The 26,705-nt window shown below is 38.6% G+C and overlaps 1 protein-coding gene across 14 annotated transcripts in view; it reads right to left on the reverse strand.

Annotated features, from left to right (window-relative positions):
- adgrl2b.1 (adhesion G protein-coupled receptor L2b, tandem duplicate 1) overlaps positions 1-26,009 on the reverse strand; it is a 124,527-nt gene extending 98,518 nt beyond the window's left edge. For 3 of the 14 annotated variants that reach the window (XM_081598701.1, XM_081598700.1, XM_081598688.1), the window contains exon 1: positions 25,233-25,981. The gene's annotated coding sequence lies outside the window, so the exon portion shown is untranslated. Of the gene's footprint in view, positions 1-25,232 lie in introns of all 14 variants that reach the window. The other 11 variants (XM_081598702.1, XM_081598690.1, XM_081598697.1 and 8 more) reach the window with 9 other exon arrangements.
- Positions 26,010-26,705: the final 696 nt, after the last annotated feature.

Genomic DNA, 26,705 nt, shown 5'->3' on the forward strand with positions numbered 1-26,705 from the left:
CCTGTCAGAGCTGCGCTTTAAACCCCTGCAGGGATATGATGTCATTTCCTTGGCTCCACCGGTGATGAAGACAAGTCCCCACCAACATCCAGAAACAGAGCTGCACCTTCACACAGCACAGTCTGCCAAATGTGCTTTATCAACAGTTCGAAGATAAGATAAACTGCCATCAGGATTAACTGGCTGTAAACGGGTTCGCAGCTGCACTTGGTGAAACAACAAAACATGCTGACGACTTCCTAATTGGAACTCAATCCTCTTAATTTTCTCAACTAATGAGCAGATTGATTGGAAATTAGGTCATTCTGAGAAATGAATGTTTGAAAACTGTAAAACAGAAAGAAATAGTTTTGCTATTTCCACTTAAAACTTTCAAGCACACTTTTTATTACATATTGTGGGGAAAAAAAACCCAACTTCATGGCCTCTGGCCTTTATGAGTTAAGCTCATAAAGGCCAGAGTCACCTTTATGAGCCATAACTTCAAAAACAGTCTTCCTCTTTGATTAGTCTCTTAATTCCTTTGTTAATAAAGGAATTTTGTGTAGTTCGTCTTTGCACTGTTTCTTCAGTTCATTATTGTGTGAGCCCTCATTAACTTAAGGCTTTGGACCACTGCAATACTTTAATTGTTGTGGTCAACAGTGACACTCTTTCCGACTTGCTGCTGTGCTTGGAATCATTGTCTTGTTCCAGTGTTGGCTTCACTTCAGCTGTCGAACAGATGGCCTCACATTTGACTCTAGGTTTCCTTTGTGTACTGAAAAATTCACCATCATCTCATTTAATGCAGTTCTGCAGCAGTCCAGTAAAACAAGTTCATCACTCCTCCACCACGCTTGACAGCTGGTGAAAGGTGTGTGCACTGATATGCTCGCTCTTGTGTTTGCCAGTCGTCTTGCTGTGGATCATTATCAAGCATCTCCGTTTCGGTTAAGTCTTTCCGGAGGACATTGTTCCACATGTCTTTTTCACTTGTTCAGATGTAAATTAGTAAGCCTTTCTGTCACGTCTTTTTTTAAATAAAACGAGCTCGTTTTAACAACCTCTCCAAGACTACAAAGAATTTTAACATCTAACAAACTCAGAAACATTCTTTTTATAATTTCTTTGAACACTCCCATGTCTGACCTTGGAATGAACTTCCTGACATCCATTTCTAGGAAGACTGGCAGGTGTCATGAATGTTTTCTACTTGTGAATAATCTTTCTTACTGTCAAGGATTGACTGCATATTGTTTGGTTAACATACTTATGACCAATTTCCAGAATGATGGGAAGCAAAAATTGCTTCACAGAGTGTATTACTGATGTATTTCCCCCTTGGAGTACCTGAATGTACTAGGCCAGAAAAGTACCAAATTGTTCCCTTTGATGCAGGCACTCGATCTTGCAAACATACATCCACAGCTCCTTTAAAGAAGTAAACTTGTGGTTTCCCCAACAGCCTTCTGACATGTTGCTATAAAATGTGAAGCTAAAGAGTCAACAGAACACCTTCTTTTATTGCAATCTTTTTGACAGAAGTTCAACTTAGTTTCAATGCTGCATTTCAATAAAAGTTTTTTAAAGTGACATTATGAAAATACATTTTGATAAGTATTAAATAAACAAATAAAATTTGTTTAGAGTTTAACTAAACATGCTGGTTCAGTCAATGGCACTGGTTATGCCTGGCATCCATCAGAGAACAATATAATTGTTATATAATTCAGGTGATTATATAAGAAATTAATATATCTACATAGTAAAAGACATGTGCTGAGAAAGTTTCTGTTTTGAAGCAAGAAATTCAGCTTGTAGCTATCTTTAGTAAGATTAGCCACAGCGCCAACAGTAAGCTAAAACTTGCAAGCAACCTGAACTTGGAAGCCTTTAGGCACATTTCGTCAAAGAACATCACAACTACAGCTGTCATGGAAACTGTTTAGATGGCACCGTACTAATAAACTGAAAAAGGTTGTACCTAGTTCAACACTTTTGTGCTAAAGTCATGCTTGATAGCAAGCTAAACTTGCTTACCCTGAGAAATCAATGCCTATTAACAGTAAAGTTGTATGGTTTAATAATATGCCATAAAACTTTTTTTTTTTTTACAAAATAGGACAAACCTAACAACGTATTTAGCTAGTTAGTTATACTTTTAAATAGAATTTCACAAATTTATTTAAGATGTACTAAAGATACTTCCATACCTTTCACTGATATATTGATTAAAATCTACCAAAATGAAATGTTTTATTAGTGCATTAAGCCTGAAGAGCTTTTATTTATTGTCTTTTTTCTTGGAATAAATGACTTCAGTTGAAAATGAGGTACTGCTAAGAAAAAATATAAAAAAATAAATGCGCTTTTAAGGTGAAACGTCCTTGAACACAGCGCACAAAGCCCACACAGAAGCTCTCCGAAACGTGCAAGGCTTCTTTATTTTATTGAGAGCACAACGGTTGGTGTGTTCGGCGGCTCCTGGCCAAGTGATTGAGTCAGGAGATAAGATTGAGTGCCAACGGGCAAATGGACATAGTGAAAATAGAGCGGGTTGGGCAAAATACGTTAAGTAAAGAGAACAAAGAAGGCCCAGGAGTCACAACCAGGTTAGTGTCAAGCAAAATAAAGAAAGAATTTGTGCCGGGGGTGACAACATTAAAAAAAAAAAAACACCTGTCAACAAAATAATGAATCATTCCTAAAATAATTACAGTTATGACTGCTACATCTCTCAGCAACAGCAAATTTATCTCCTGACAATAATTATCACTGATTCATCAACTGTGTATGCTATGTATATTTTTAAAAAACTGTTCACGCCGTTTTATACCTGTTCTGATATCAACCCAAAACAAAATCTACCAAATTAACAGCGAGAGCCACCTATCGATTCTGAGCTGCACTCTGGGGAGAACGGGGATTTCTGAAAGTCCTAAATAGACTAAAGAGCAGTCCTGTTTTTACAAGCAGAGCAATATCCTGAACAAACAAATTTTACTAGGTTACTGATATGTAATTTCCTAGCATCAAAAACAGAAACAGAACATTATGTTTCGCACCAGTGTGCATGCATATTGCACGGCTCACTGGGGTGTTTTGGGGATTGTGTGTTTTCAGAATGTGGTTCTCAGGAAAATGTAGCTTTGAAATGGTTCACAGGAGACAGCTTGTGCTTGTTACTCCATCATAATTAATACTTGCGACTGGGAAAACTGTAAACAGTGAATGTTTGGCACTTTGCTGTATAACTGATTTAAATAGTTCATGGATTATCATAATTGTTGGGTATTTTTCTGCCAATCAGCCCAATCTGACATTTTCACAAACCTAGAAATTTAATTATTCAAAATTAGACTTGCAGGTGCATTTCAATAAATTATATAGTTGTCAAAATGGCAATTTATTTCAACTCATATTTTATTTAGAATCATTGAGCAGTTATATTTTTGAAGTGCAAATTTAACAGCTGCATAACTTGATTAATTTTTGGTAGACTATAACATTTCGAGTCCCACGCATTCAAACTCTATTGACTATTAAATATCTGGCCATGTAGACAAACTTTCGCTGTTTTGTTTTTTTTTCTTTGCTGACACCTGACTCAGACGTTGATAAAGAAGTAGGAGGTTTGGGTCACTTTGCTTATGGAAACAGAAAAGAAGAGTGAGAAGAACTGGGAAGAATAAAAAATTATAAAGACATCACAATATTCAAAAACTAATAGTGGAATTTAAAGCTTTCTTGATAATATGTAACCCTCAAAAATCAGAATACTTAAGATTTTTGACTTGCTACTTACACCCTCCATTTGAGTGGTAAGGTACAAATTGTTATTCCTTCAGAAGCTGACTGTGTACAAAGTGCTACATCCCAAAAAGTTCAATAGAAAATTAAGTGGAATGAAAAAGTCTTATGAAGTCAAAGCTCTACTAAAACTATGGGAGTGTATTCACCAGATTTGGATCGAGACCAAATCCACTGCTTCAAGAGCTGAACACAGACTTAACCAGGACATCAGCTACAACTGTTGTATTGCTTGCTATGCCACTGCTTAACCAGATCCTAAGGAGGCTGCAAGGAGAAAGGGAATAAACTGTAAGTCATTGGGCCAAATATTCCACTGAAATAAAATTGTGCATTTTAATCAGAAAATTGTGCTATACTGATGCAGTAATTCAAACAAAAGGAACCCAACATGTATTAAATGCGTATTCATAGACAGTGTGTTTCACTAGAAAGAAATTTTATTGATAATAAAATACAATTTTCAGATAAAACCAATTTTAAGTGTTTAGTCATTTAGATAACCATAATTATCAGAAATAAGTGCAATGCATCACTCTGTGTGCAAAAAGTTCTATATAACAAGTTTTTCTTTTTGAAATGAATGAATGAAAAATTCATTTCCAAAGGTATTCTAACTTCATTGAGCTTCGGAAAACCGAATCTCAGTATATTCAATTAAAGAGGCTAACTTTTTATTTACCATTTGACTGTAAGTGGATGTTTTCTGTTTGGCTCTGAAATTAATAGACTGACCTAAGCGCAGATGGTTAAGCAGGAAGGTCGCCAAAGAGGAACACAGAGCAGTCTGGTACTGACACAGCGAAGAAAAGTTTCTTTTTTTTTTTTTTTTCAAATCAATCTCTTCATAAATTTTTCTCAAAGCCTCACTTCTCACCTCCTCCATGCATCATTCTCACACTCCCCTGCATTTATCCACAAAAACGCCCACACGTGCGCACACACTCCTCTCACCTCCGGCTCCCTCCGATGTTAAACAGCATTTTCTTTTTTTTTACAAGCAGCCATAACTGGCTTGGCAATGTCAGCTCCACCTGAACACACTAAACACGCCACACAACAGCTCCGTTCACTTTCAGCACATTTACGGCGAGTGATATGTTGATGTTAACACCTCCTGGAGGTAAAGGGAAAAAAAAAAAAAAAACTAAGCACACTGATGTGATGTTAGATTTTTACACACTCTAAAGCCCCATTCAGACTAGATTAGTTCTATCAGGAGGGAGCGCATAAAGCTAATACATAACATCTGTGATGTTAATGAGCAACATGCAGGCAGGGGGAAATCTGTCTAATCAGTCTCCAACATTACACAACTCCATTCATGTGCTTCCATTGTGCCAGAGATGGATCATAATAATCAGATACAATTTCCACAGTTGACGGCAACTTGTTCAAACAAAGACAAAAGAAACGCTGCATCTGGGCCGAAGTGATCTCAGCTCCGGGGTTAGAGCCAGAACAGCCCTTGGAGTCCCGCCTTCTCCAAAAGGAAATGGCACATTATTTGCAAACTATCACAGGGATGTCGCCACGGATGGGATAAGCTCTGGTTTTATAAGTGTTATTTCTGCTGTAAGGGAGGGCAAGGGAGGAAGCTCCCGCTGCTAAAATAGATACAAGTTACTGACACGCAAGATCCAGGCACTGCTTTAATATTTGTGATTATTACCCTTCTCACACTAATCCTGTAAAAATAGAAAATTGTCTCTCAATAGATAACTCAATAGCTTCCCCCCGCTCCAAATACACGAATCATACTGCTGAACAGGAATAAAAAGTCATCATTAATACTAATAGGTGTAAAACCACAGAAAAGGTTTTAAAATGAATTGTGTTAGTTTGAAAAGAGAGAAAAATGAAGTCAGAGGCGAAGTTCAGAATTATACTGAAGTTTTATGTTAACTAAAACATAAAAATGAACCAATCAAGCTTTGCCTTCTGTAAAATTTCACCCCCGTTACGAATTACAGTTATATTTAGACCCAGGCATTTCTCTGTAATTTGTGTCAGATTTTTATTCAACTCAAATACAGTGCCTGATTGATGCGTTTCTCAACTCAAGATAGTCAAATATATTCTTGATGCCAATAATTCAATAATTCAGAATTTTTCACCAATTGATTTGCAGATCCCCAAGTTTCAGTTTCTGGCTGATTGGCTGGTGCAGCTCTGCTAAAACATTTTAAATATTTGTCATATTATTTTGTATGCACATTTTCCAAGCAGTGAAAAGAGAGAGAAAAAAAAAGACACTTACTTGACCGTTTCCTGAAATTATATTTTCAACTTGACCAGATAACTTATTTTTGGTATTTGCATATTTATTGCCCAATTTTTTCTATCTGGTTTAAAACTGGTATTTGATTTCCATAGCTCATCCAGCTCGTGGGAACTGCAACCAGAATTTGTGCATTCAAAATAGGCTTATGTCATCATTTAGCACTTTTTATTCCAGTTTTAGAATTTCCTGTAGGCTAGATAACAATACATGGAACAAGTTGAGGCTGGCAACCAAGCAGCCCTACAGGCAAAGCATTGAAACAGCTGAAACATCTTTCAACAGTTGATTAGGGGAAAAAACTAATTTACATGTTTTTTTTTTTTTGGGGGGGGGGGGGGGGGGGGGGTGCGGGGGGGAGCTCAAACACAGTTTCAGAATACTGAATTTGAACATAATAATGGCTTCTCTTGACTCACCACCCAAAATGTAGAAAACCAAAATCACTTTGTTGTCATTTGAAACAATAGGACATGAACCAGATGTTGACCTTGTTGAACCTTTAAATGAGGCATTTGTATCAACCAGTGCTGGTTTATCCTAAAGTTGGTTGTGATTTACTCCAAAAAAAAGAGAGCACAATCCACACATTTTGTATCAATCTGTTTTTATAAAGATGTGACAAAAAATTCCATGTGTTGGAGAAGCATTTCAGTTCAAAGATGGACAAACTGCAAACAACTTGTGATTCCCAAGTGAGAAAAGTTACCTATGTGAGATAATGACTTTGAATAACTCCAATGGTAATTGAGGCTACTTCACAGGAGACCCACACATAAAAGCTTGTAATCAACTTTCCTAGAGACAACTATGACATTAGAAAATCATCAAATCAAAGCCTCATAAATTTAATTGGAGTCATAAGGGGAAAAAATTACATTGTTATGCTTTAAGAATGGTCAGAATTGCAACAACATAGCCTGTACAAGTAAAACTGATGTTTTAGATCAATTGGAACTGATCCAAGTATTTCAAAAATATTGTGTAAAAAAAAAATACATTAAAAAAACTATTGAAATTGCTTGACAAAAACAAGACTTTACAACTGAAGAAGATTTTAATAAATAGAATAATCAAATTTTGGTGGTAAAGGTTTTGCAACGTACAACATCAGCATGGAAAACAAAAATGCGCTAATTCTTAACATGATTGATGAGCTTAGTAGAACGTTTTAAACCTACTCATACACCTAATTATACAAAATGTTTAGATTTTATCAGGAGTCATTCCGTAATTACATGAATAAACTAAACAGATGGAGAGAAATTAGACACAGCTGAGATGAACTTTGAGTAACACGGACAAATATCCACATTATTTGCGTAGCCCCTGCATCACTTTATTATGAGACGTAGTGTAATGTTTATCTGAAAGTCAGACTTTAAAGGCTGTTTTATCTCAAAAACAAATCAGTTCTTCAGACCCAGTTTACATCACTCAGACAAGCTGTTAGGCCTCTCCCAACATTCCTGTCTGCAAACCGTGCTCACTACGCTTTCGCACAGCTTCTAGGAGCTATTTAGAGTTAGATGAATTCTTTCAGCAGCATGAGAAACAATTTCATGCAGTGACTGTTTCGCCACAATGACAACTTTATGGCTCGCCTCACATGCACTGATATAGCCATCCTTCTTGTTTCCACACATTCCTGGAGCGGATTCACCGTAATGTTTGTCCGAACTCTAAACACCGGTCTGCTTCGCATTACCCATGCGTGGTCGGCCCGTGGGCTTCCTTCCCTGTGTGGTCTGTATCGGCGTCGTTTTGACACCTCGGTGCCTGACATGCATCAAGCTGCTTTAGATCCTGACTATAGATGTCCTGCAAATCTCCAAATAAGAACTAGATGATTTGTCAGATTAAAAAGAATGACTTTAGTGTTGCATGTCGCCACAAGTTGCAGATAATCATATGTTGAACACAGCATCAAAGAACAAAAGTAATGCAATTTAAGTGTAATTTATATGATTACTGTATGCAACTATCCATTTTAGCTTTAGATACAAAAATTATTGAGCCTAAAAAAATTCATCAACATCAACTTTATGTAATTCTCAAGTGTTAAATCCTTTTAAATAACACTTTTGAATGGGTATTTTAAGCAAAATAAGTCAAAAATTGCTGTCATTTATTTCTATTCAGCTCAAGTAATTCAATGTGAATTACTGAAAATAAACACTAGAAAGAGAAGTGACAGCCAGTCACAAGGCGTGTTCATTTCACCCTTTACTCATACAGCCCTGATTAACAGGGCTGTATGAGCACACCAACAAACACTTTCTAACATCACTAAAAATATTGACTGACATGAACCACAATGAAATTCAAAAGTAGAAAGAATTACAAAAAAAAAAGAATCTTCATTGTCACCTTGGAATCATTTTAGCTATTTAGCACTGAACATCATTTATATATGAAAATGTTCCTGCTAAGAACATTCAAATACACTGTGTGGCTAAAAATTATTCGGCCCCTTAGCAAATCTCATTGGCTTTCCAACTTGCACCTGGTACACTTTTAAGTTGGGTTTGATGTAATGTCATAAGCCTTCAGAGATAAAAGGGATGCAGCAACATGTTTAGAAGTGAAGTTTCTGCTTCCCCATTGCTGCATTTTGCTCCTGTATTTTTTTCAAAATAAAACTGTGATGGCAAAAGCAGACGGGGATGTCCCCCTGCTTTTCCAGGGAGCTCCCTGGAAAAGCACTATTGATAGTGTCACCAGAACACGGGAAAAAAAGTCAACTGTTTCTGTAAATGATGCTCTTCTAATCTGTCTACTCTAGCAACTATTCAAAATGCCTTGTATTGCTCCTTAAATAGTAGTAAAGAGAAATGGTGATGCTGGACTGTTTTGTTTTTTTTACATAACTTCACGTCTCACTGTTTACACATCTCATGGGTAAAAATGCAAAAAGGACAATTTCCAACTTGATTTGCCATGACCAGTGCCAAGGATGACAGACGCTCAAAAATCTTATCTTTTTCTGATCAGTAAGCACATCATATATAAGCATTACCAGGTTGTAGCAACAACATCTCTCTTTGGATGAAATCAGAGTCAACACAGAACTGTAGGAGAGCAATTGGAGAGGAAGGCGTATTTTCTTTTTAAACACTGCAGTTCATTCAGGCTGCAAGAAAGCGAGAGAGCGTGAGTCTTTCAGGATTTGAAAGGAAGGCTTAACAGAGTACAGCAAAATTGGTCTGTTTTATCCATTTTATCATCTGTCTGTTATGGAACATGGTAGTTTTTGGAATGCTGGCTCAGATTAAATTTAAGAGTATAAGTAACAATCCTCCTGGGAATACACACAAAGACCGAGGTTTTAATAATGCCAGCCACCCTAATCTCTACCAACCACTTTAAAATCAAGTCTGTAATCGTTTAGCTTTGTTTTGAATTATCAAAATACTGTTTTATAGCACTTGCTATCTCACATAAACTGTGACATCTCCTCTGGTCCTTAAATAAATATTTAATGACCGCTCATGGACAGGAGGCAGAAAATCTATTCCAAACGCTGTTCTTATGTCTTTTACTATTATAGCTCTGGGCACCCTAAACCTTAACAAAAACAAAGATAAGGAATCTGCACCAAATTAAAATCACTGCATCCAAGATCAAGATCTAAGTAATGTTACAATATATTGAAAAACATTAGTGCTGTGTGCAATTTGTTCAGAATGATAATAATGCAATACTAGTTAAATTCACATACAAATATAACTCAAACACCAAAAAGACCTGCAAAGACATTGTCAATGTCTTTACAGGTGAAGACATTGTAAAAACATAACATTATTTCTTTACCATGTCAAAACTGTAATAATATGATAAATACTACATTCTGTTACAAACAAATCCAAAATTAGTGAGATAGCAATATTTAGACATCTTGAAAAGTCTGACAGAAGTGTAAATTACTTTTTTGGTATTTAACAAAAAGGACGTTTTAGTCCGTTTACCTTGGGAAACCAGACAGTGAAATTGCTTTAAACACAAAAACTCCTGCAAGATGAGGTCAAACTACTGTGGTCCTGTGAAACTGCCTCCCACACCTTGGCCATTACTGGACTGTGTGGAGTAATCGTCAGAAGTAATGAGTCCCAAAGGAAGGCTGCCAATACTATTAAGGACCCACCACCATGTTTTACTGTTGATGGTACATATCTACTGGTTTTTCCCTGCAGGTAAAGCCATCAGGATGCAGAGAGGGGAGCATTTAACACTGCGTTAATTTTTCAGCGTCTCCATGCTGGGGAAGCCTTTTTATGACTGGGCCAGAGATGAAAGCGTATCCTGAAGGGCATCGTTAATACCTGCAATGATATTCAGCTCAGTGTGTTTACCGGGGTCTTGGTGAACATACGGGTTCATTTTGATTTTCAGAATGTAAAGATGTTTACCAGCTAGTAAATTACCGTGAATTTTTCCTCCTTTGATTCCATCCACCGTGTCTCTGCGTGATAACTTTGAGCCGATAAAGAAGCCTCGGCACTTTTTACTAAGAATGCAAGATATTTGGTAATTTCACCAACATTAATTTATGATCATATAATTTCCACCAAGGGGAAGAGAATATCAAGTCTATCCAGCAATAAAATTAACATATTATGTCTAGTCTTATTATGATAGCCCAGTAGGTGATGCAGACAGAAAATGCTAATTCACTTGGTAAAATTAGACACCGTCCCTCACCCCCACTTTTCACACCGTTTTATCTTTTTGTTTGCTTGCATCAGAAAAGCTTTGGTCAAGCTACTTTTATCAGTTCAATTTGACAAGCAGGGCCAGCAGAGGAAATTGTAAACACAATAATGACATATTATTAGCAAGTCTGTTTAGACAGTCCTTGCAAACAACTGCCTAATTACACATCCAACAGTTCCAAACCAGAATTATCACTTATTTGGAGATGCTTTTCAGGCCAGCATACGCGCACTTTTAGCTCTGCTGCAGACTGCAAAACTCCTGAGGGAAATATCTGGTTCTTAATCTGCCAAGTCCTGCATTATTAGCTGGTCGCTAAATTTGTCTGTCTGCTGTTTGATGATTGGCAGGTGGTGTATAATTTTTTTTTTCTTCCTTTTGCTTATTTTTGCATTCATTAGCAATGAGAGGATCCTTTCACGATGCATGTTTATTTTATCAAATTTTTTAAACTGCTGCAGATTTGAGACCTGATTTCTGAACTTGCACACACATTTAAATATGCTGCATTGTTTTTCAGTGAGGTAAATGTTGGTCCTTTTTTGGAACATCAAAACTGTATTTTCAGCATTGCACACATATATCCAAACACTTTTAATTAATTATCTTAATAATGAGAAGATATGTTCAGCAAAAGAAAAAAAAAATTAACAGTACAATTAGCATTACTTAACGTTTGCACTAAGAATTTAAAAGCAATAAAAAATATATTGCTGCTCGATGTACCTTATGTATAAAATGTGCCGTTTAGCTTATTAGAGAAAGAAAAAAAATTATTGATACTGATTGAAATACTTAACTTTATCTTAGGAAGAACCAGTAGAGAAATGTTGACTTGTTAAGTAAAGGAGGGTCTTTGAGAAAAAGCAGGAAAATGATGTTTCCCAGAGGTATAGTTGTGGGCCTAATCGTTGAGAAAATGTGCGCATTAATTTAATTTGTTGAAACCATAATTTAAAATCAGTAATTGTAAATTGTTCTGTTATGTTCAAATCTCAAAGGCTTTATTAAAGGTTAATTACTTTGCATGATGGCACTGATTAGGAAAGATTCTTTTGTGTGGACTGGGAGTACTGCTCAGACCATCTATTTGGCAAATTTAAGTTGGAAAATTTGTTATGTATTTAAAAAAATACTTTAAACTTAGATATCTTCCACTTCCACTTTTTTTCAGTACTAGTTTGTAATAATTTGTCCACCCACGCTGTCAGCTCCTTTGGAAACCAAAACGCAGGCATCAATCTGCCACATTTCCTCTGGGAAACGAACACAGGTTGGACTTGATTTTCTGGTTTCACTCTACATAATTGCTTTCTTGTGCTGTCGCTGACTTACGAAGGCAGACACCGGGTGGTTATTTAAGAGTATCTGTCTCTGATGAAAAAAAATAAAAAATTGTAAATGCTTGTGCATATTCATTCTAAAAGATGGGCTGCTGACCCGAGGGACTAAAATACCTATAAGAGTCAGGCTGATTTAAAAGAAATGCAACATGAAATTCACAACATACTGAAGCCTTTAAACCTTTTTCTCCAGGTTTAACACTTTTGAAAACAAAATCTGTGGTATTTCATTCCAAAAAAGTTTTTTGGATGATTCAATGAAATGCTTTCATCTGCAAATATCAATAGATCGTTAAAAACCCACCTAAAAGCTTCAAGGACCACACGGCTGAAATTCTGCGTGTCCAAATGATGTGCTTTTCCAGAGTTTGCTCTGCTCACTCCATTGTTATGCAAACTCCAGGGCCATAGTAGTGCAAAGAGAGCGAATTTGAACAATGATGAGAGCTCTTGCAATAAGACTCGGGACAGCTGTCAGGGTGTGTGTTTGCAGAATTTAGAGCTATGGGCTGATCAAACTAAACCCAGCAAAATAAAAAAATATGAAATCCGCATGGAAGATGGTTTAGTCCAACAAGAGACTCAGACTGTCAACATGTAATCACATAATACTAGAATTTATGTTTTTCTTCTTTTGGTCTAATAAATGTTCATAAATACTCTTTATGTTTCCCTTCACCAGATGCATACCAAGACAAAGGCTTTTAATAATCACAAAAAAGTCCTTGGGTATTTTAAAAGGCAAAATTTGTTTTACTTATAAAAAAACCTGATAAATGAAACCATATGCACTGCGAGTCTTCTGCACTTCACAGTTAGATAACCACTGCTTTAGGGACTAGTGATTAATTTTCTTATCAATGCATCTATTGACCATTTATATGGTTCATTTCCTAAATCATTTATATTATAAAGTGTTAATCATGGAGTGCAGTGTGGCATCCTCTTATTGTTTTATTTGTCCAATCAACAGTTCAAAACCCAAGTGTTCAGAGATCAATAAGGGAGAAAGGCAAAAAATGAGACCAAATGCCATTAGATAAATAGTGTTTTTGCTCTACTAGGGCAATTAGTCTACAACCAAAACAGTTAAAGGGGCTCATTCCCATTCAATCCCCTGATCAGTTTCTTTATCCTGACTTCTTCTTAAGCTGTAATCCTTATAAATTGTGCACAAAGTTTACTTGTCTATTCCAACTGCAAATTCCTGTGTTAATAACTGTAGCAAACCTGTGTATATGTGCTTCTGCACAATGAGGGAAAGCACAACCAGAGCGCTGTATAAATATAAACAAAACATACACAGCCACCATACCACCTCTCAATGCTTCAAAAACACAAAAAGAAGGCTTCTGTTCATGCAAAGCCTTTCTTTGCTGCCAAGTTTTTTTCCCTTCTGTTGTGGCTTAGCCCAACAGTGGTGTAAAGGATTCATGCCTCTTTTATTTTATTTTCAGCCCCCTGCCTCCGTTTGTTTCCTCCTCCAGTACATCATTCCTTTGGGTGTTTGTACGGTGTCCCTTAGTTACCACATAAGAGGCAGCGTAGCTCAGAGAGTTAAAAGCCTGCTCTGTCCCACTCATACGTACAAGGCCATCAATAATTCACCCTCATCGGGAAGCATTATCTAACAGCCTTATGAAAATTTAAGGATCGTGGGTGACAACATGGAACCATGAAGAAAGTGCTCCGTAAGAGGACACTTCAGGTAGCAACAATGCTGGCTACAGATGTGTTAAAATCCGGGATCCAGACGTGTTCACGCTGAATGGTTACACATGAAAGACAGACGCCTCGCCGTTTCAAAACGTAACCAACAACAAGACTCGGCCGTCTCATCTCTACCAGTCCCTCTTGCAGGAGTGTGTATCAGTGCGGCACAAAGGTGGAAGCGTTTGCTCGGGTCGTATTAACGCCCAGGCTCATTCTCATTGACAGTGAAATCCCTCTAAGCCGAGATCAATTACACCCAGCTCTGCTGTAATTAAAATGTCCTAACAAAGGTCTTAGGAGTGCAGGACAGAAACCATGCCCATTCAGGAGAAAGATCAGTCAAATCTATAGCAATAACTGCGAGAAAATAACTCCTGATTAAATTGGGGCTCGCTTGGAGAAAGTATGTGTAAGCATATGTATACCAAGAGGAGGTCGATCATCAAAATCAGACTATTTTAGACTTGAAAACCAAAAATCTATATATTTTTTTTCATCCAATCAGTGAATGCAGCAGTAACAAGTCATGTGGGAACAACACCCTTTGGTGTGAAAGTTGTTGCCAAGTGAAGAAGTGTTTAAAAATGAAGGCAGGAAGAAGAAAGGTGTCAAAAGTTTCTGGAAAGGAAAATCTATTTTCTACAGCTGCTCAGCAGATTGTAGGTTATTGTGTAAACCTAAACATAGGTTGAAATGATCCATGCCATTACAACTGGACACAGAAAAATACACTGCTGCAGGAAATCATATGACTTTCGGCTTGATTGGAACCACCATGTGATTGGACGGTCAGAATCAAAAAAATACAATACATTTTCTAATCAGTTAACAATCCGCAGATATCACAGAAATATATTTTAACGCTGTTGCCAAGACAACAGTATCTTATTAAAAGACGCTGTTATCTGTGGTCTATTTTCAGCATCAGAAGAGTCTTAAAAGGAAGAACATAAATTTGAAATACTGTTTTAAGAAACTTTATCTTTCTATTATTCATTCAGGCTGTGAGAAAGTGAGAGAGAGCAAGTCTTTTCAATCAATGACAGGAAGCTGAAAATCCCTTTAAAATCTGTCACGGGCATACTATTCCTTAGACTATTTCATGATTGTTTGTCTGCTATAAAAGTGTAATCACTGCAACAGAATTATTGGTTATAATTTTATTACTTAGAATCAAGACATTTTTTCTTGATGAGAGCCTCTGTCCCAATCTCAGCAGCTGGATAAGACATCAATCAGCACTGATGCATCATCGGCAACCTTTTGGATCCCAAAGTAGAAAAACAGACAAGAAGCAGGCAAGATAAATTAGAAAGTTCCAGGACATAAAAGTTCTGGGTCTCATAGCTGAAATGTGTCTTGTGTAATCTTTTTGTTGTTGTTGTTTTATAAATATTTGTCAAGTCATGTTTCAGTGCAGAGCTGTGTGATGCTGACTGTTCACTCACTCCTTCTCACATACATGGTCTAATGTTGCCTTCTATAGAGTTCCAGTAATTGAAAAAAATGATTTAACAGTTTAACACATCACAGTTTTTTTTTATTTAATATTAAATTGAGAATTTCATATTAAATTTCTCAATTGATCATGTATAATCACCATCTTGTCATGTAAAGCACTTTTACATTTTTAGATTGAAAATAAAAAAATAAAAAAAAGATGCCTTGTAAGCCAGTAAAATAAGCTTTGATCTTTTTTAGTTGGATTTTATTTAAAAGTACTTCTATCCCATAGCCTGAAGCACTTTACTGTTTTTGAGGTTTACAGCAATGCAGAGTGACACCTCTGTAAATTGTAACTTAGCTTTTTTTTTTTTTTATCTTACTACAGACATTTAAATACTGCAGTTTTCAATGAATTCAGAAAGTAGTAAAAATAAATCTGTTGTCACTTCATGTTCTTAGGGAGAAATCAGTACTGGCAGGTTAGAGTTTTACAAAATCACTGATAAAGATTAGCTGCACAAATTCCAATCTATACATTTCAACTAGGGGCTATTGGAAAATATTGCAATGGAGATAATATTGATATTTACTGAGATGAAGGTATCAGTTGCATTTCTTCTTTTCTCATCTGTGCTTCCTACACTCTGTGACCTTTAGCATTTTGGGCAACGTCTGGTGTGAGCATCAGCTGCCTTGAGACTCTTTCCAACTGGCTAAATATTACATTAGCTTGAAAAATGCAAGTTTTATTGCACTCCAAGCAGTCCTTAGTGATGTGAATATTTCCCCCACTTGATATTGCAATGATGGTATAGTCGTGATATATTGTGCAGGCCTTATGTCTACTTTTAAAAAAAAAAGTCTATCTTACAAGGTGAAAAAATAACATAAAAGGTCATGTTACGCACAGTTGTGCTAAAAAATTTAATCAGTGTTATTCTTGTATGTTCTAGAAACACAAGCTTGTTTTGTAGCCCCAACTACTAAGGCAACTAATTATTTGTTCTTTTAAGAACACGATGCTCGAATATGCTGTGCAAGGAAATGACAGAATGCTTATGAGTCTCCTAATTAAAACTCAGCAGTAGAGTGATTAGCAATCACAACTCCACTCTTCAAATATCAAGATCTGATTTGCTCGGCTGATCATCAACAAGCTTCCCTCTCTCGCCTGCAACTCGCAGAGCCCCGCAGTCCTTATTCTCCCTGTTCTAAAGAGGCTTTTGAAATGGCGGAAATGAGCACAACTCCACAAGAAAGGGCTCGGCTGAGTTTTGGAGTTCTTTACCGCTCCTGTTTTATGCTGCAACACTTTGGTTCTCTCTTCTTTTTTCTTTTTTTTTTTTTAGGTTGTTTAATGTTGCAAGTGATCACAAAACAGATTACACAGTGACACTGATGAACGCTTCAATGTTTTTGCTTTTACAGGACGATTCATCATAGCACTAAGGTCGAGCATGCGACATCAATAAAACTGCTTATGGCAAGCCCCAAAATTAAACTTGAAAGCTGCTCCCTCGTTGCTCTGGTGAGGGGACTCTTCCAGACGCCAAGAGTATGCAAGATGGCTGACTTCACTGACACATTGTGAAAGTGTGCCTATGCCATCCGAGGTAATAGATTCTCTCTGCAGTGTGACTCCCACCACTCCTTATCCTCGGTGACAACGCCTGCCAGTCAAAGCCCGGGGAACGTTCAAGGACTCTGACAATATCTCCTCACCTTGAAAATAGATTGGCTTTGTCGCGGAACGCCAAGTGACACCAAGTAAGCATCAAATAGCCATTAGACATGGCAGACGACGAGCTCACAGATTACAGGTGATCTTTTGACTTTTTTTTTCCCACTCCCCAGTGAATTCAGAAAGTAGTAAAAAGAAATCTGTTGAAAACAGCCATATGAGGTATTCTTTCAATACATAAAGACACAACAAGGACAAAATGCCAGAAATACCGTAGGAGGTGACATTTAAGCATTGCATGAGAGCGCTAAGTGGGGATAGACTTTTATGATCGCAGCGAAACTGAGGTGAGGGAAAGGGCTGCAATGTAGTATTTGATTTAGCCTTTTAATGCTTTGAATAACTAGTTTCTCAAGAGGTAATTGTGCTTGTGCAGTTCCTGTGAAGGCACTTAATAGAAGAATTCATGCTGTCCATCATGTGTGGCGGCCTTATAAAAACAATAAAATAAAAAAAACTGGGTGTATATACACTCCGCTTTCAGATGTTTCGATGCTATGAGAAGAGTAACTGTTAAACCACATCAGTTGACTGATTTACATATTTATATGATTCATGAGTGCCATGAAGGAGGAACTGCAGTGAAGCATAGTCTGAACCTCAATTTCTAGGATAATTATATGGTGCTATTTAGGAATTTCAGGGAAGCACTGAAGACAGATGACCTGTCAGATACACCTAATACCAACACACTCTTCAGCCCTTAATCTACACACTTCCTGTGACCTTATACAGCGGCAGGACCAAATAAAGAACACTATCTCCGTATCCCCCCCGAGACAGAGAAGCGTCCTTGTATGCTAATATCGCCGCAGCGTTGGGGCAAAAGGAGCTCAGAGGGCGGCTCAGACAACTCACAGGTCAGTGCTAATCTTCTGATAGATGGAGCTGAAACACACGGGACACATCCATCACGTGCTACCGACGGGGGGAGAGCTCTGCACCCTCCGAAGGGTTAACACACAACCCAAAGAGACCTGTGATGATCCATCACTTGAGAACAAGCCTGTTTTTGAACTCGACGTCAAACAACGGCACCAAGGGGAGAGCTTTCCTACACACAGAGCCAGCGTGACTGCTAGGACGCTAAGCTCTGGGCTTCTGTCGATCATTAAACATCCATTTCAAACCAGTGGGGGAAAGTTAACCGTCATTTTAAACACCGGAGGAAGTGCAGTCGGGGGTGAGATTTTCCTCAGGCATGTATCCACCTATGCTGTTAAAGGGACAGTTCAGGATTTCTGAAGTGTGTCTGTTAAACACTTAGTTAATTTTTTACCGAGAGTAACTGACACTTTGCTTATTATAAATCCATATTAGGTGGAGCTCTCAAAAAGTCATAGAAGGGAATGCCATCACTACTTCATGAACTAGCTTTGTGTTTTAATTTTTGGGATTTTTTTTACAGATAACTACAAATATTTACAGTTGAAGTCAAGGCTGGAAGTGGTTCGCCACCTTCCTAAAACACAGTTAGAATGGCACATAAACCCTGTTGCACATGTAAAATGACCCCAGTCGGTTCCTTTGTAAGCGGCTATTGGCTGTTCAGGAAGTCAATAAAAGTCACTAAATTTAAATGCTTCCTGATTTGCATAATTGGCCATGTGAATGTAAATGTAATGGGTGCTATGAAAGAGAAGGAAAGTGTAGGAGAGACAATGTGAGTGAAATCCACTCTGAACATGAACTACAAATAAAGCTTTTGATGTCACAATTATAATCCTTTTTCTTCATCCAAGCTCTAGACCAACAAGAAGAACCCAAAAAGAAGACCGACAGATTGGTTTGCAGTTCGGAGACATAGGGGTGACTATCTGCTGCTCTGTCTGCAGCTGGGAGGCACTGATGTGTGGCGTAGGCTGCCTGGAGGTGCTTTGGCAACGGGCAGGAGCCAAAAGGTAGCACCCATTTGCTGTAAAGAGAAATAATGATACAGCCTTTCTCTTTCTAAAAGTGTCTAATAGCACCAGAAAAAGTTGGCAGATTTGTTGGCAGTTGCTTTGCAAAGAAACTGTTGCCAGTGCGTTCTTAATTCATGTTAAATATAGTTACAAAGTGACCAAGTAGGAAACACTACAGTGAACAAGGCTAAAAGCTAGACCACAGAAGACTACAACTTCAATCTCAAAAAACATTCTTCCGGTTAATGCAAACTCTTTTTGCATAAAACTTTAACTCGTTGTGACATTTGCATTGAGTAGCTATTTACAGAGAAGCAGAAAATTATTACACAAGTAAGTAAATGTCTCTAAATCTGAAACACTGCTAAGGATCAAACCAACATCAATACCAAAGTGGACTTCTACTAACTCAAAATAACTTGTCTTAAAAAGGTCACAGTGATTCATTCAAATGCTATTTTATAAAACTTATACCATCGACATATTTGAATCAGTTGGTTATTTGCAGCAAGGAGAATGGTTCTTTACAAGAGAAGTACCGGAAGGAGCCAGTGCAACACTAATAATCTTCTTTTGTGAAACATAAATGTAAATAGAACATTTACGCTTTTCTTGGTAAAGCTTATAAAGTACAAAACTAATAATTTAAGTTAAACTACAATAACATTCTTGACTTTTTACACTGCTTAATATACAAATAAAAAATATTGTACTCTAACCAGAAATGCTTTACATATTCTGTTCTCAGTATATGTTTCACACAGGAAGGCAATTAGGGGCACACTGCCTCCATACTCACGTTTCCTATGTAAATGATATCTTCCCTGCATAACAGCCGATTCCAAACGAGACAATGGTTTAAAGAGAAATTAATGGCATTTGCAGAGTAACATTTTGTAGAATGCAGTGGCTTCAGCCTTTGGAAATAACTAACCTGGATTAAGAGTGAAAGAAAACATATTACCTTCTTACAACCTCTTGATAGAGCTTTTCTTTAAAAAAAAAAATTCCAGACTATCCCTTTAACTACCCTCATACACATTTATTTGCCTCTTTATTTTTTAAGTAAAGCCACAAAATGGCTTCAATGGGCCTCAGCAGCGAGTGAAAAACTCACCCTCAAGCACTTTGTTAAATACTCTGTGCCCTTTCCAGCTTTTTAACTCCGGGAGTTTTTTTTTTTTTTTCTTCAATCCCTTCCAAATGTGGACAACAAGAGAAAGAGCAGCTTTGATGTTACTTCAAAAAATAAATAAATAACCAAAAAATGAGGAGGAGGAGGGGGTTGGAACGGGGAGCGGGGGGTTGTCTTTAGAGAGCATCACAGGAAAATGTCAGGTTGCAGCCGTTACTAGACTCTAGATCATTTCGCAGCGAGCAATAGGAAATCCATCTTAGGAGGGAGCACCGATGCCAATTTCTCCACTGACAGCAGCCTCCACAGAGCAGAATGCAAGCACCTCTCCTCCTCAGCAGCTTTTTAATAATCTGAACGGCCAGCTCTGGATCAGCACCGCAGCGTGGTTTCCACTCCAACTCGACAAACTTACCACAGTCGCTCCTGCCTCATCCTCCCACAAGTACACAATGCAGGCAGGCTGTTCTCGAGGCTTTGTTAGGGCTGAGAAACCGCCAACAGAGGGGAGAAAATTACGCCATACATAGGAAAATGTGCACGTTGCATCTTTATGGACCGTTTCTCTTTGAAAATCAATCTATTCCAAGCTCATCTATTACTCATCTCTTCCTGTGTCACCCTTTCGGTCTACTTGTTTGCCCAACCATTCACAAGAAAGTTGGAGGAATTGAACAAGGCAGCTGTCAAACCTGTCGGCCATGAGGGAAGATAGCAGGTGACGTTTGGATCCCCCCCCCACACACACACACACACACACGCCCACACACCACACACTCTTTCCTGCTCTTTGGGCTTCAAACTTGAATCTGCTCTCCCGCTCTTGCCCCTCTGCGACGGTTTTGTGATGCTATTTTGTCCAAACAAAGGGAAGGGGAGGAAAGAGCGAGCTGTCCTCTTCAGCCGATCGGGGAGCAGTTGGCTCATGTTATTACCGAGGAGCAGGAGGAGCATGAAGGGGCCGCTGACCCCTACTGCGCTTCCAATGGCATTTACATTCCCTGTCTCTGTGTAATAACATTTCACACGCTGCACCCTCTTTCACTATTAACCTATGCTGATCCTATTTTCAAAGTAAGGGCATACACAAAGGCACAAAAGCGATTTTTTTTTTCTGTTTGTTTCTCTTTGTGCTCGCCGCAAAGTGTCTGTTTATTTTCATCTATTTAACCTGCCGAAAACTGAAGCGAAGATTAGACCGTGTATCACAGAGACAAAGAGGAAAGAGAGCCGAAGGATCCATCAAAATAAACAATGTCTTGGCGCATTCTTCCTCTGACAAATAACACCTGCACAGAATTGGAAATAAATATTATCTCTGCAACAGGGAAAAAAAAAAAAAAACAATCAGACACCAGTAGGCACACGGGAGTCTCGCAACAAAGCATGAACGCTCTGTGTCTTTACGTCGTCACTCAATCAATGTCCAATTAAACCATTCAGCTCGCAAGAAGGCACTCGAGAGCAAATTTGTTTTGGGGCGCTTTAGAAACTCAATACTGCAGCCCAATCGACTAAACAAATTTTCTGCAACTTATTTGTGTGTGTGTGTGTGTGGAGGGGGAGAGAGGGGGTTGCTTGTTTTTAGCTAGTGAGCAGTCTTGATTTCCTTACTTAAAAAACCACAAATTGGCTAGCATTGTTTTGAGGAATAGTAGAGGAAAAATCTGAGAAAATCTTTCTCACATGACCAAGTCAATGAGCTGCATCCACAATTTCCACTCAATATATGGCTTTTTTGTGTTAGATTATAGCCAACTAACTCTCCCAATCCACATTAATTCTGCTTCCAACACAAACACTATCTCTCTCTCTCACACACAGACACACACGCAGCCAACTGCCATCTCCAGAAATCCTGTGAGTAGCCTGCGTCTTCGCCACCACCGACCCCACCAGCGGCAGCAGTGCTCCATCAGAACAAAACTGCTTGGAGGAAGGGGGCTGGCAGCTAAGGTTCTCCCCTATTCAAATGCAGACACTTTGATATGGAAATTGGCAGTTACAAAAAAACCTGCTAGAATTCACACTAGCGTGGACTGAAACCATTTGCGCAATGTGAGATGAGATGGCACTTCCTCCCAAAGACGACACCAGACAAATGGACCAAACCAACCGGCATGGCTTGGGTGGGAGCTAAGCTGGAGAAGGAGGGGTGAGGGATGGGAGGAAGACGCAAGACACCATTTGTCCCCAACTAGCACCACTCCCTATGCCCCCATTTGAATTCCTACCATTTACTATCCTAGTGGCTCTTTCACCAATTCTCAACTCCATTTTGTTCCTTCGTACTTCCATTTTGTACTTTGCTTACCAAACCATTTCACACAGTTATTTCTACAACTGTCTATCAGTTTATCTTTTTTCACAGATAAGCCTTATACTATATTACAGACATAAGCCCCCTTGACAATGAACTTTTGTTATATGCCACCCTTTTTCACTGATGATGGGTCTAATCCTCATTTGGACTCACGGTTTTATTTGAAATATCCAACAACATGACTCCTTGATCAAACCAAAAGGATTCTGAGAAAACATTTGTTGGTGGAAATCCATTGGTTTCAACTTTCCTTACAGAAGAATAGAAAAATGACTTGAAATCCTTGGCCATTTAGCGGACACAAAATGACTCAAAGGTGACTTTAAATTGACCAGAGGTCAGTACAAAACATCCTGTGAAAGAAGGCTTCCTCTAATTTCCAAAACTGCTGAAACGAGAGTAGTCACTTAACGCACCTTTCATGGGAACATTTTTTTTTATTGTGATAAGCATTTTGCTTCATCAAGGAAAAATTCCAATTAATCATGTCTGAAAAGTCACGGAAACTGTCAGTATTGTGAGGATAGTTACTTTTACTCATTTTTTAAAAATCTTTGGTTCCATAAGAGCATAAGTAAATATATGATTAATACAGCAACAATGTGCAGTTCAGTGACAAAAATCACACTTCTTTATGTAATTAGTGTCCTGAAGAAGTAAATCTCAAAACGAGTGTGTCTTAAGAGCGATATTTATGTTTGTGCGGTCATACAGCTGCCAAAAAAAGACTGTAAAGGAGTTAAAAACACATTTTTTATCCTCATAACTATCATTATCACAATAAGTATAAAAAAAATTGTAATAAAATATAAAGTCCATATCGCCCATCCCTTCGCATTAATCAATAATGGTTCAAATTGGCAAAGATGCAAAATGATCAGCACCCGTTGGGGCTACTGATCAAACACACAAAAAATAAATAAAAAGAGCAACCTTCTTTGAGAAAACTTCAATTACTGAAGTTATACAATCCATATTTCTTACAAAAATTCTAGAAAATTACTTTAAATGGTGGTAAAAGGTTCAAATTCTATTTAAAGCGAGGTATGAATTGATGCATCGTAAGAGAGAAGCATGCTGATGATAGATACTGACGGCTCCATTTTATACCTAAAAATCTGGTATGCAATGACAAAAACTACACAGGTACAAAACTCCTAAGGGGCAAAATTATCAGTCCCTTTGGGACTTTTTCTTTAAAAAAAACAACTAGTCCCCCGTAAACTAAATTATACTGACATATAAAAGACAATGTTGCTTGATGTCTGTGCAACATACGGTGGAAAAAGTGAAAGGTGTCTCCACGAAGGCGTTTATTAACGCCTAAATTTTGACTGAACGCTGGGTGGTTAAGGTTGGTGGCATGGGTCAACTAAATTGGCTAAATTCGGACAGAACAAGAAAAAGAAAAGAAAATTTCCAAAAAAAATAAATAAATAAAAATTCTGGATATAATTCAGACATGGGCAAGGTGAATGGAGGGCTCTTTTCAGTTGTAAATGTTGCCCTTCTTAGCAGGAAGGCGAGGTGACCTTTCCATGATTAGGGATCACTGATGGGAATGTCAGCATTAAGCACTGAACATCAATCCCAGCCAGCGAGACTTTTATAGTCTGGTCTTGGATGAAGAATCGTTCCCGTCAGGGTCTAAATATGATTGGATTTGTTTGGTGCCGTAAAGACATCCATAATCTTAACTACGAGGCTCTTATATAAGCCCAAGGAAGCCCCCAGTTTCCTCAACTTATATAATGATGCACCACTGTCCTGATTTAATACAGACAGTATGGATTATATGTAAATGTTGCTCAGCTTGGATATTTCAGGCTGGTACTGGCAGCCCAAGCGCTCTTTTGTTGTTTCTCTCTAAAGGTCTGAGCGGCCCATGTCTCTAAAAGCCTCACGTGAGAATAAAATATGGTTCCTTCAGCCTGTAAAAACTCTATTTATGTGTGTATTAGTGTGTTTGTGTGTGTGCGTGTGTCTGCGTGTGCATTGTGGTGTGTGAGCGTGTGTGTGTGTGTGTCTGTGTGTCTGTGTGTGTGTCCCATCATCACACATGGCTAACTCAGGTCTGTGAATTATACATGTCCTGTGAAATGATCTTATTTTACAGCCGCAAAATGGAAAAGTAAATGGAGACAGCAACTGGCAGTCCAGATCTAGGATGTCCAGGACTGGGTGGAGATGTTTGGGAGTTCTCGCTTTTTTTTTTTTTTTCCTTTTTGTATTTATTATAAAATTAATAATAGTGGCTACCTCATACATCAAATTATTAAATTTGTATTCTCAAATCTTTTAGGTCATGTCAAGAGATTTCTTTGTCTTGTTGAGCATCAGTGAAGATTATTGATGTATGAATAAACTGGAATGTGAATGTTAAAGATGAATCCGTATGAATTGTATTGAATTCATTTGATTTTACATTTCTGGGTATTATTGTGATCTGTTGCCTTATAAAGAGCATTAAGATTTTTTTTTTTGTAATCAGGAGATATATATATATAAACTTAACTGAAAATATACAAATGTACAATAACGGGGAGCGTTTAGGTTAAAAACACAGCAATCAGAAGGGTTTACTTTTAGATTATTTCCACCCACAGACAGCATTCTGAATCTTGCAGCCAAGCAACTTCTAACTTGAAGTATATATATGTTGCACCATGGGGATGCATTGATCTCGTCGGTCGCAGCAGTTTAGAACTGCTGGAGGCCCCCTTTTCTCGCATTTTTCTTGATCCTATTTTGAGAGTGTAAATAAATGGCATTGATTCACCGAGCCACAACCCAACATCTCCACAAGAAAGAGTCAAACATGCGCGTTTAAACGCTACTTACAGCGCGGTGCCAAAATAAGAATCCCTGGCGTGGAGTGGAGATCCGATTCAGTCCACCGACACCAGGAGTCCCGCCGCCGCCTCTCCGTTCTCGGTTTTATTCTAAAAGAAGCCCTCATAAACTACACAAAGATGGCTGGGGCTCTGCTGCATTCCTGACCTTCTTCACACTGGACAGAAGATGGGGATCTCCGAGGCAGATAAGCGCTCTTCTTCCAGCCGGTGCGCACGGGACCGGACGAATAGCTCCATGTCGAAGGGTCTGTTCAAAAGTAATGATTGCTTCCCCCCCCCCCACTCCCCTTCTATCCGATTCCTCCTCCACCACCTCCTCTTCCTCCTCACAGACTCCTTCCGACAGGAGCGCTACGGACAGACTGCATGAAAAAGGGATCACTTCAAGGAGACGAGATGCGCCCCAGTCTGGCTTCAAAATCTAACTCCGAAGCGTCTCAGATCAGTCCGAAAAGTCCTCGGGCGGCTTCGCACGCAGGCGGACTGCGATCTAAATGGGAAAGCGTGGCTTCTCCAGGCGCTTCTGTGAGCGCTCGGGGGTCGTTCCCTCCGCGCCTCATCCACACGCCGCGCAGACAGTCGGAGCTACAGCCGGACTGGAGGCAAACAAGGCGAGGAGAAACGGCGCACCGGTCCCCTGCTCTGCAGCAGCTGGCTGTGCATGGCGGCGCGCAAAACCCGGCGCGGATCACCAGCACGGCACGGATCGGGGTGGCTTCTGATGCTAATTAAAGGTTTTTGGAGTGGAGTTTTGCTTAAAGATTATAAGCAGCTGATTTTGTGACTTAATGTCATACTTTAGTCAGCATCCAGATTACTTAACCTGAGCCTCAGGAATTATAAAAAAAAATGAGTGGCAGAAGAAGGCAATGCAAGGGTTTTAATATGATTCTAAATCAAAGACAAAATGTGGGAGTTGGCATTTAAACTGGCTTTAGCAACCTTTGTTGGCCCCGTCAATCATTCTAGGGAGTTTTTGTCTGCAACTGACCAATTAGCGGTCAATCAACGCCCCTTAGCTGGAGGAACTGAACCTCTGTCAACATTTCCGGTGTTCCTCATTGCTAAGAAGCTATGGTCATAAAGAGTTGGGGAGAAATAAAAGGAAATCATAGTCAAACGTTGTCAATGAGGGACATACAGTCCTGACAGCCGGTACCCAGAGCACGTAGAGAGCGGAATGCACTTTATTACATTTCCAAAACCCAAAAGAAGTCTGGAATAATAATGCAAGAAATGGATCAAGGCCTGCAACCCACCTCATATCCAGTTGAATGAAACTGTGATTGAGGGCAACTACGACATGTTCGACTCCATGCAGGTGTAGTAAATATCCCATCCCATTTTTGCATAACGATACTTATTGATAGTCAAATCACTGATTAGTAGGTGAAGGTAGTTATGCTTGATTTTAGGTGTAAATTCCAATGGTAGCTCTGTGGCAGCGTGAAAACATGGA

The sequence above is a fragment of the Poecilia reticulata genome, chromosome 17 (assembly GCF_904066995.2).
Source record: "Poecilia reticulata chromosome 17, P_reticulata-male-v2, whole genome shotgun sequence".
Taxonomy (NCBI): domain Eukaryota; kingdom Metazoa; phylum Chordata; class Actinopteri; order Cyprinodontiformes; family Poeciliidae; genus Poecilia; species Poecilia reticulata.